The sequence below is a fragment of the Limulus polyphemus genome, unplaced genomic scaffold, assembly GCF_000517525.1.
Source record: "Limulus polyphemus unplaced genomic scaffold, Limulus_polyphemus-2.1.2 Scaffold7827, whole genome shotgun sequence".
In the NCBI taxonomy this organism is placed as follows: Eukaryota; Metazoa; Arthropoda; class Merostomata; order Xiphosura; family Limulidae; genus Limulus; species Limulus polyphemus.
The window spans coordinates 17,131-27,719 of NW_013673437.1; the positions used below are offsets into that span (position 1 = coordinate 17,131).

Here is a 10,589-nt window from a genome sequence, read left to right on the forward strand (position 1 = left end):
TTTTACAATATGTACAATCTCCTGGACAAGTGGATCCTACACCAGCATCCAGGATGGAGCTTTTATAACCTCTATAAGGTTCTTTTACCTGAAGAGCTTGTGATGATGACAAATGGACTATGCTCCTCTTATAGAGGTCAGTTAAATGTTCTGGAAGTGTATGTCCTTTTTTTACAGTTGTATTTCTTGCTTCCACAAGCATTGGGCTTCCTTGGGGATGTCCTTTTATCCTACCCCAAATTATCTTCTCTGACATAGGGGTATTGTAGTTGACTTAAGTGCTGTGACATGCAAATCAATGGATGTAGCAACACTTACTGAAATCTGGCCTTTGTTGTTTCCAATCGTCATTTTATCAAAGTTAACTATACACTTCCTCGGTAGTAAATAGTCCAGTCCTAATATGCATTGGTCCTCAATGTCAGCCAAGTATACTTTCTGTCTGTTCTTCATGCCGATGAGCTCAATAGTTACCCACACTGGTCCCCACAACCTTGCAGAATGTCCTGTCACACCACAGAGCTTCTGTACAGCTTCTGGTACTCCTTTGTTATCCAGCACCTTGATGCTCACAAGGGTTTGCTGAGATGCAGAGAGAGAGACTTTGCTGGCACTGTAACAAGCCTGGGCACAAGAGAGCTCAATGCTGGCAACTTCAACACAGGGGAGATGATATAGCAGTAAAGGCTGCTACCCAGAAAGGCTGTTGGAACTGTGGGGAGCAAGGACATCTGAGGAGCCAGTGTAAGAAAAACACCAGTCAGCTTCGGGAAACCAGTAGTGGTTGGTGCTAAGGGACGCCCACCAACCTCCATCGTGAAAGTCCCAACAGCTAAGTGTAAAATGGCAAGCACACATAGTGTCTACGTGACAGGAAAGCTGGATGGCCAAAGGTGCAACTTTGTCATAGCAGCTTTCAGAGAGGTTTGGCCAGAAAAGGTTTGAATCCAGATGACTGTACCAGCCTCGGTACCTCTGTGCTGGACTTAACGTAGGATTCAAATTCGAGAGCTCTGGCCATTGCATCCTGCATGGTAGAGGGGTGTGCTTGCTTCACTTGTATCTTAAGTTGTGGACTGTTGAGGAGATCGGGTGGTGCAGTTGGGTAGGCCTTGTGTGCCATGCTTTCCAAGTCCTCTGCCAACTCTTGCAGGCTCTCCCCTTTAGCATGGACTCTCGTCCTGAATCTAGCCCTGTAGACTTCTGACTGATTTTGGGTTCCGCTTTCTGCTCCTCTGTCCATCCATTCATCCCTGCCAGTAGCTCAAATTGTGCTCTATATGCTTCTCACAGTGCTTTTCCATCGTATTCCTGTGGCTTCCTTCTTACTGGATCACTCCTAGTACTGACATTCATATCTGGGATGTGACTTCTAACAGGACTGTAGATGTCTGCATTAGGGTTTAGCTGCAGGGTCTGGAAGGGGCTTGCCATTGTCTGGGGCTGATTAAGTCGATGGTCAATGTATCCTCCTTGTATAAAAGACAATAAATCATCCTTTAACATATCTAATTCGCTTTTAAATTTACTAATGTTTTCCGTTTGTACTTCTTGTTTTTTTTCTTGTTCCAGTTGCCACTGCTGTCGTCTCTCTTCTTGTTTCTTTTCTCGTTTTTCTTGTTTATTTTCTTTCTCCTCTAACAACTGCTGTAATTTCTTTTCTTTTTTATTTTCTTTCTCCTCTAACAACTGCTGTAATTTCTCTTCTTGTTTATTTTGTTGTTCGAGCTGCAACTGTTGCAGGTTCTCTTGCCACTGCTGTAATCTTTCTTCTTGTTTCTTTTCTCGTTGTTCTTGATTCTTTTCTTTTTCCTCCAACAACTGCTGTAATTTCTCTTGTTTATTTTGCTGTTCGAGCTGCCACTGTTGCAGGTTTTCTTGCAACTGCTGTTGTCTCTCTTCTTGTTTACTTTCTCGTTCTTCTTGTTTCTTTTGCTGTTTTTGTATTGCTGCCATCAAATCTGCTAAGCTGTAGTTTGATTTTCCGCCTCTTGTTTCCATCTTCTTCTTCTGCATAAATTTATTTTCTATCCCACTTCTGACACCAATTTGTTACGTCTCCGTTCGTTAGTTAATTTTCCGTAAATTCGTTCCGACGAAACTTTAGCGACACAAGTCCTTTCTTAAATAAAACTGGTTTATTCTTTCCGAATACAACTTTACGATACACTTAATTTCAACAGTCGCTCTATAAGAAACACTCATGTCTCACGTGGCCAACAATATTTTGTCCGCATACATTCAATTACTCATTACCTACACATTGTGCCGTCACGTTGTGGCCATCTTATATATACCAGACTACCCCCAATCTAGTAATCTCCCGACAATTCACGAAGGTTCGAGAATGAAGTGGCGTGATACTAGTCACGTGCCGTCTCTGACGCAACAGGGGTTAATAGTGTAGTAAAAGGTAGATCAGAAGAGATAATAAATAAATGCAAGGGGATGATAAAGGATTTAAAGAAAAAGACCATAACTTAATTGTGGGGATGAAATTATAAGTAGGACACAAGACTTAGACTTAGGTTATAAGTAAGGATGAGAAAATTGTCTGTTTGGACTTGTGGGTTCAGTTCAATGGGAGAACGGAGCTTTTTGGAATGGTTTATAGTTAGATAGGGTAGGGTCTGGCTTGTTAGCAAGGGCTATTAAGTCAGTTGTAAGAGATGCTTTAAACTAGGAGTAGACAGTGGTGAGGGCCAGGATAAACTAAATGTAAAAGTGAGATGTAGAGAATAGTTTGGCATAGGAAATGAGTACAGAAGTAGTTCTAAGGATAGGCTTAATTGTTACTATTTTAATGCTAGAAGTACAAGATATAAAATAGATGACTTTAGGGCACTGGTAGGAAAGAAGGATTTTGATATAATGGGAAAACTGAAACATGATTAAATGTAGATGATTTTGATGACAGAAATTTCTTTGAAATTCAGGGTTACAGGCTATTTAATAGGGATAGAGTACTAAAAAGAGACGGAGGAGTGGTTCTTTATGTGAAATGAGTTAATCCTGTTGAAGTTGAATCCATTTGGGTTTTTATCAACAAATATAAAGGGAAAAGGTTTTTAGTAGGAACTTGTTACAGACCACCTGGCGATACTGAGGAAATTAGTGAGAAACTTTACAGGGAGATTAAGATATCAGCTGTTAATGAAGTCATAATTATAGGTGATTTTAATTTCAGGCATATACTATAAATTGAGAAAAGCTAGTCAAACCATGAGGAAGAAAGGTGTTTAGAAACCGTTCAGGATAGCTTTCTTCACCAATTAGTCAAGTAACCTACTAGAAACAAAAATTAACCGAGTTAAATTTTTAAATATTCAAGATAAACATATTCTTTAGAGAAAAAAATGGGTGACTGCAAGTAAAAAATCAGGTTGGCTCTGAAGCAGTTTGGTTATTTTTGAGGGAATTTACAATTGCTTCGACGTTTTTAAGAGTTTTTATTAACTTAGAAAGTTTAAGAATAAAGTTTGGTTAGTAGTTGTATTTTTGTAAGACACATGGATGAACTAGAAAAACAAGGTTAAGCAACGTAAGAAGCATTGCCTAGAAACAAGCTGAGTGTACTAAAACTTATGACAGGTTGACCTCAACCCTGTAGAACTAGGAAAGCTACAGAAAAGTTTGGCTTAGCAAGCAATATCGGTGCTTTGAGGCGATATCACTTACCAGCACATGGGTGTAGCAGTACAAGTAAATAGGTGAAAGGCTAACACAACGAGCTGTAACCAAATGTTAGGATGGGGATGGGACCCTAGAGGAACGATATAGGAAGGCTTATATCTGATGATTATTTGATGGCTGGTTATTACATTCTACTTTTTCTTCAATTTGTGCTGATTAAGATTTAAGTAGTATTCCACATCTTGAACAGTTGATAGATGGAAACAAGGTCAAACAATATGATTGCATTAATCCTGAGATTGTTAAGAAAATATTGGGAAGTTTAAAGAACAATAAGGCTTCTGAGCCAGATAATATTTAAACAAGGATTTTAAAGGCAGTTAAGGATTGGATATGTAAGCCACTTGCTAGTATTTTTTGTAAATCCTTGAATAGTGAGCAGGTGCCAAAGGACTGGAAGTTAGTTAATGTCACTCCTCTTTTTTTTTAAGGAAGGTAATAAAAATTGTCCAAATAATTATAGACCCATTAGTCTTACATCAGTTGTGGGAAAAGTTTTGGAAAGTCTGATAAAAGATGATTTGCAAAGTCATTTAATAAAGTTTAGAATTTTATTGGATAGTCAACATCGTTTCACTAAGGGAAAAACCTTGCCTTTCAAATCTTTTGACATTCTTTGAAAATATTACTTCTTATGTAGATGAGGGAAGTGTGTAGATTTGATGTATCTAGATTTTCTGAAAGCATTTGACAATGTGTCTATAGATGTGGGAGATAAGTTATTTGGATAGAAGAGTGGCAGGATGGAAGACAGCAGATGGTTGTTATAAATGGAGTTTAGTCAAACTGGATTAATGTCACAAGTGGGGTACCTCGGGGTTCAGTCTTAGGACCTTTGCTCGTTTTGATTTACATCATTGATATAGATGAAGGAATGGTCAATAAATAACTGAAACTTGTGATGATATTAACCCTACTAATATGGGCTGGGTGGAATCCACCCGGCTCGTAACCACCAAAGTATCCATGAGAATAATTATACTATAATTGTTGATAATCTGTGCATATCTTTACAAAATTTGGAAGATTATTAGTAAACATTACAAGGCTTTCATACACAAAATATAAGGTTTTAAAATTAAGTATTAAGATTTTTTTAATTAAAGATTTGCTCATGAATGTTTTCTTTCAGAATGTTGACTATCCATATGCAAAGTAATTTTGATTTTAAGATTAAAAATATTTTCCTTTTTCTGAAAATTGTCAAGTGTCATTTGCATAATCTCTATAGCCTTCTAGATAATTAAAATTTTTTTAATAAAACTATGTAATCTGTTATTTTATAAATGCTAACTCAATATGGTGTTAGTTGATTTTGACCGACCTCATAACCATCATGAAAATTAGGAAATAATCCTAAATTACCTTTTTTTGTTCTAGAATAACTGCAAATTGTAACAGAAAAGCAGAAATGTTTATTATAAATAGCTTAATTCTCATAACATTTACTTATATTTATAAATTTTTTGTTTTATTGATCTTTGAACTGTGTCTGACTAAAATACCACAACATAAGTTGAAAATTGTGAGATGCATTTGCAGCTCCAGTTATCGTATCGAATAGCGTAGTGCACAAGCTGCTGGCACATATACCCCATGAAGGTTATTATTATGATTTTTCTTTCCTTGTCTTACCTAATAAGTTTTTGTTTTTTAGATTTCAGTTACTTTTATTATAAAAAATATGAAAAACAAATGAAAAATGAAAAAAGTCAGAATTAAATGTCAAACATCTTTTTTTTTTGTAAGTAAAACTTTATACTTTATCTGCTACTTTCTTTACTGTAACATCGTCTTTATTTTTACAGGTAAGTAATCAAAGTATACTGAAAATAAAGTTTGCAAATTAAAAATAAAATGTATAGTATTCTTAGTATTGATCACAAAATTTCAAAGTACTTGTGGTCGTACTTGCTAACCTTTATCGTAAGTCTCGTCCAAATTCACATGTAGTTGTAGAAAAAAAATTTTTTTTTACACTATATATATGCATTTTCAAATACCAATAAATTATAAATGACTATACCTTCCAAACTGTACTGTATTAGGGTCTAAAAAAATCTAATTTCTGTTCAGAAAATAGCATTGAACTTTTCTCTCGTAAATAACTTAGAAAGACTTACAGAATTATGTAGAGGAAATGTAGAGCTCTCGATTGGTTATAAACTTATAGTCTACAAACGTGATGATATGCCCTCCGACCCCTACCCGTCTCAATAGGGTTAAGTCTTGGGTGTTGCTAGCTGTGAAGAGAATGCTGTTGCTTTACAAAAGGATTTAGATCATTTAGTGAGTTGGGTAAATAAATGACAGGTGGGTTTGAATTATAATAAATGCAAGATAATCCATGTAGATTATCATAATTTGGATGGGAATAGCTTTAACAATGTCATGAAAGAAAGGGAACTTGGTGAAATGATTGATCAGTCTCTTAAACTATCCAAACAAGTGTGCTGTTACTAGTGGTAGGACAAATAGGACTTTAGCTTGTATTTACCAAAATACTGAATAGAAGTCTAAAGAGGTTATAATTTTATTGTACAGGTCACTTGTTAGACCACATTTGGAGTACTGTCTTGGGCTCCTTACCGTCAGAAGAGCATTGAATTGTGTGAAAGGGTTTAGAGGAGGGCTACAAGAATGGTGCCTGTGATGGAGAGGTTCTCAAACGAGGAGAGACTGAAATCTCCCAAATTGTTTTCTCTTGAAAAAAAAAGAACAGTTAGGGGGGATCTGATTGACCTGTTCAAGATTGTAAATGGAGTTGATAGTGTTGATGCATCATCCTTTTGCATACTTACTGGCAAGAACAGTAGAACAAGGGGACACAAATATACATTTTGGCAAGGTCGGAGTCATCTTCAACTATGACAGTTTTATTTTTCCAACAGGGTGTTTGGCCTTTGGATGGTGTAGAGGTAGTAAATTTGAATTAGTTTAATTAAAAGCTTGATAAGCATATGAATGATAAGGGCTGGCTTTATTTTTTTATTTTATTTTATTATTTTTTTTAGTTATTTATTTAATAGTCATATTTTAGTTTAAAGGATGGGACAGCCAAGATGGACCAGTAGGTCCCTGATCATTATGTTATGTTATATACAGTCAAACAAAACATAATTCTATCTTTGTATATGGGGAAGTTCAACAAACCACAAATATCTAACAAAAATAATACAATATTCTCCATGGATATTTTAAAGATTAGGTGACAAGAAATTGAATGTTTTGCTTTAGAGAAAATCAAGCAATAGGTCAGAAAGCAAGGGTTGCAAAGATCTTTTGAATGTGCTTTTTAGCTCCTAGCTAAGAACTCGAGCTGTGGAAATTGTTGTTGCATTAGGCATTATATCTACTGGCACAAGCCATGTTAAACTTTGTTACTAAGTTGCTATCAGGTAGATACCCTGTGTATCTCTCTTTGTGAACAAACATTGAATGATTGCAAAGCCAATTTAGTCCTGTTAATCTTGTGATAAATAAACCTTCTTAACTTCATGGTAATGCATATGTATGTATGTGTGTGTGTGTGTGTGTGTGTGTGTGTGTACTTATACATCTCACATGATTATTTGGAAAACAATGAAACAGCACCCTCTCAGCTATCTGATCATCCTAGCTGTTACATGACTGACTGCACAATGTAACATATATATAGTGCCTCATGTTACAATTCAGGAGCTCAGAGCAAGGGCCATGACAACCTTTTAGTCAGAAATCTTTTAACTACTTGACTGTCCTATCTGTTTGACCTGGGTAATTGAGTTTATTAATTAGTAAGTTGGTGGTGGAGGCTCAGTCAATTGTTGGAGCTGCCTCTATCTCTAAATTCTGTACTTCTTCATCTGGCTTACCATGAATGGTCAGACAAATGCTCTCAGCCTTTTCCTCTTTATTCAAATGTTTGATTAAGTCAAACATTAAACAATATAGATTTTATATCAGGCATTGCATTGCATGTCCAAGAATCTTTTCATTCCAGACAGTGACCTGTCTAAAATTATTAGAGAAGTGGTCCAAGTCTCCCTTGTCTGTATTCTGAGAAGTCTGTCTAGCCTTATTGACTAGGACCTGTGAAGCCATCACAAGCCTTTTTCCTGTTACCTCTAAAGTATGGTAGGCTCCCGATCTAGGGTGGTAAAACAGTGGGATACTCTAGTAGCTCATCTGTGATTCTGCTTGACCCCAAGCTCATCTGTGAGTCATATCCATGTCAACAATATACTTTCTGGCTTGGGTTGACTCACTCACTTTTGTCGTTTGGTGCTGACTGTTTCATCTGCTGGAGAAATAGCTCTGGTTAGCACCTGCAGACTCTCTCCAATATTATCAGGTGGCTTTGAATAGAGCTAAGATTGAATCACTCAGTTTGGAATAAGTATTAGAGTCCTGTATGGTCTATCCAAACTAGTCTCAGACTTATCAGATGCCACACCACTGAAAAAATTCTCAGTATGTGTCTTTTGTAAACCAAGGTTGATCCTCAGGGTGAGAGCTCAATCAAGCATTCTGGGTGACCAAATTTTGGCAATTCTCATTCCAAAATCTATGGTAGCAATGAGAAAGAAGTCGGGGACCTTTGCAGAAATGGAAAAAGTCCAACATCTAATTATTTTCAGTTATTTATCCACATGTTTTATTAAAAACAAATTACTTTCTATAATAATTGCAAAGAAAAATGTCTAAAGTTGATTATCCTTTATCTGATATGAGTTTATCTTTTTGCAAAGTTTTTGTTCTTACTCGAGGAAAGGTTGTTTAGACAAAGAAGAATATACTTGAAAGGCATTGTTAACGGACTATCTGTCTGGAAAGTTTTCTGTAATGTGTTTTGAGCTGCTAGCACAGATCTTCATCAGGTTTCTGTTGTTTCTGTTTTTCTCTATCACATATTGTTTTTAAACAGTTTGCTGACTTTTGATTTCATAAGTAAAGTTTCATGATGTCCTGCTGTAGGATTTTGTTTCCCTATTCTGGTTTTACACTTAAAATCTCGGTTTGAGTTATAATTTTGATCATGTTTCAAATGATTTTAACTTTTACTGACCCAACTTGAAATTGAACCATTTGAATTAATTGTGAAAGTTATTTTGTCTTATTTTACTAACTCTGTTTTTTCACAAAAACATACCTGGTTCACAATTTTTACTGTCCCTTTAGTGTTATGATAACATGTCAGTCTTAACAAAAATTCAAAACATCTTTTACAGTCATGAAGATTTTTTTTAAAAAAGGCATAACACTTTGTTCACTAGTGTAATCATTCTCAAGCACACAGGTTTTAGGTAATCAATAGTGATTACTTTATGTATGTGCATATCAATTCACATGTTCATGTTTTAGTATGGTGAAATTCTGTTTTTGTTCATATGTTCATAGATGTATGAAACAAGTTTTTGTTGTTCATTTGACCTGATGTTCAAGTTACATCGTATTTCAACCTCTAGAATGAAAGTATGCAGTTAATGCTCTGAGGGATAACCAAAATGTATAAATTGAGATATGATAAAGTTTACGTTAACATCCAAATCTAAGGTAAAATAAGAATCTAATGGTACCTGTTATGTATTTTCTTTTAAATATTGACAAAATTGACCAATTTACTTACATAGCATAATTTAAATATCTTAACAATTCATTAAAAAATATATACATGTAATGTATTTTTAAATGCATGCAATAATTTTGTTAAACAGGTAACTCAAATACTTAATTTTTGCATACAATATACACATCATGTCGTACCTTTTGTGTTAGTAAGCCACCTCGAAAAGATGTCCTTCCCATCTTATCATAGTCAGTACAGTTAGTGACATAAGGGGGTGGTAACAGGTGTAAAATAGTCTAGGAAACAGAAATATCTTGATAAGTGAAATAACAACCTAAATTGGTAGGTTTAGTTTGCTGAATTAAATCTTAATCTTGAAAGTAATTTAGTTCTTTTGTAAATATTTATAAAAAACTTGTGCCAAACATCTTTTCTCTAAACAAAAACAACAACAACATCTCTCTCTCTCTCTCTCTCATATATATATCTTGTGGTTCCCAGTTAGTCAACCTGCGGCCACATCAGATACTCGAAAGCCTGATCATAGCTTACATCCTAGGTGCCAAGTTTAGAATTTCAACTGAGAAACATGATAGGTTGTGAACTTGTCTCCAAAGAGAAACTAATTAATGTGTTAAACAAGTATTAAACCTTCATTGGCTTGCTTTATTACTGGAGACAGCATTATAATATAAGTATTGCACTTTCCAAGGGAATTGGACCAGCAACCTTTTACCTTGGCTTCATTGTCATCATCTGAAGTAGCCCAATATGGAAAATAATGGGGATCACTGCTGTGATCAATACATAGAATACATATGGTATATGTAAAAAAAAACAAAAATAACACAACCTACCTTCTGAATTTATTTGTACTATTTACACATGCTACAGTAAGCATGACAATTCGATTTGTCAAATGGATAAATAGAATCAGAATATGCTTCATTTTTGGCAGTTCAAGTTCAAGAACTAAATTTTTACACAAGTTCATAGTATTTTGCATTTTTTTCCAGATAACGTATTTTTTTCAACAATGCTACCAACATTAATGTTTAACAGTATGCTTTATTAATGACAGAAAGTTGAAAAAGCACTCCATAAATATCCTTGAAATTTATGAAACAATATTAATAGTCTTATATATATATATATATATCGTGACTTGCACAAATGTTTTCAGTAAAACCCTTACTCTATTGAAAATATTGTATTAAATGCTGCCATAGCAAGGAAATGTGTTTTAAAATTAAATGTTGGTAATTAATTTTAACAATCAAGTTAGTATCGGTTAGAATTTCTGGCTTTTGTTATGCCATCATAACTTAAGTAAAATCCTCAGCTATAA

General features: G+C 35.0%; 1 long non-coding RNA gene across 1 annotated transcript in view; it reads left to right on the forward strand.

Moving 5' to 3' along the window:
* The window catches only part of LOC111089913, an 8,255-nt gene extending 1,805 nt beyond the window's left edge, over nucleotides 1-6,450 (forward strand). Inside the window, exons 2-3 of the long non-coding RNA XR_002614060.1 lie at nucleotides 4,448-4,453; nucleotides 6,367-6,450. This is a non-coding gene — a long non-coding RNA (uncharacterized LOC111089913). The remainder of the gene's footprint in view (nucleotides 1-4,447; nucleotides 4,454-6,366) is intronic.
* Nucleotides 6,451-10,589: the final 4,139 nt, after the last annotated feature.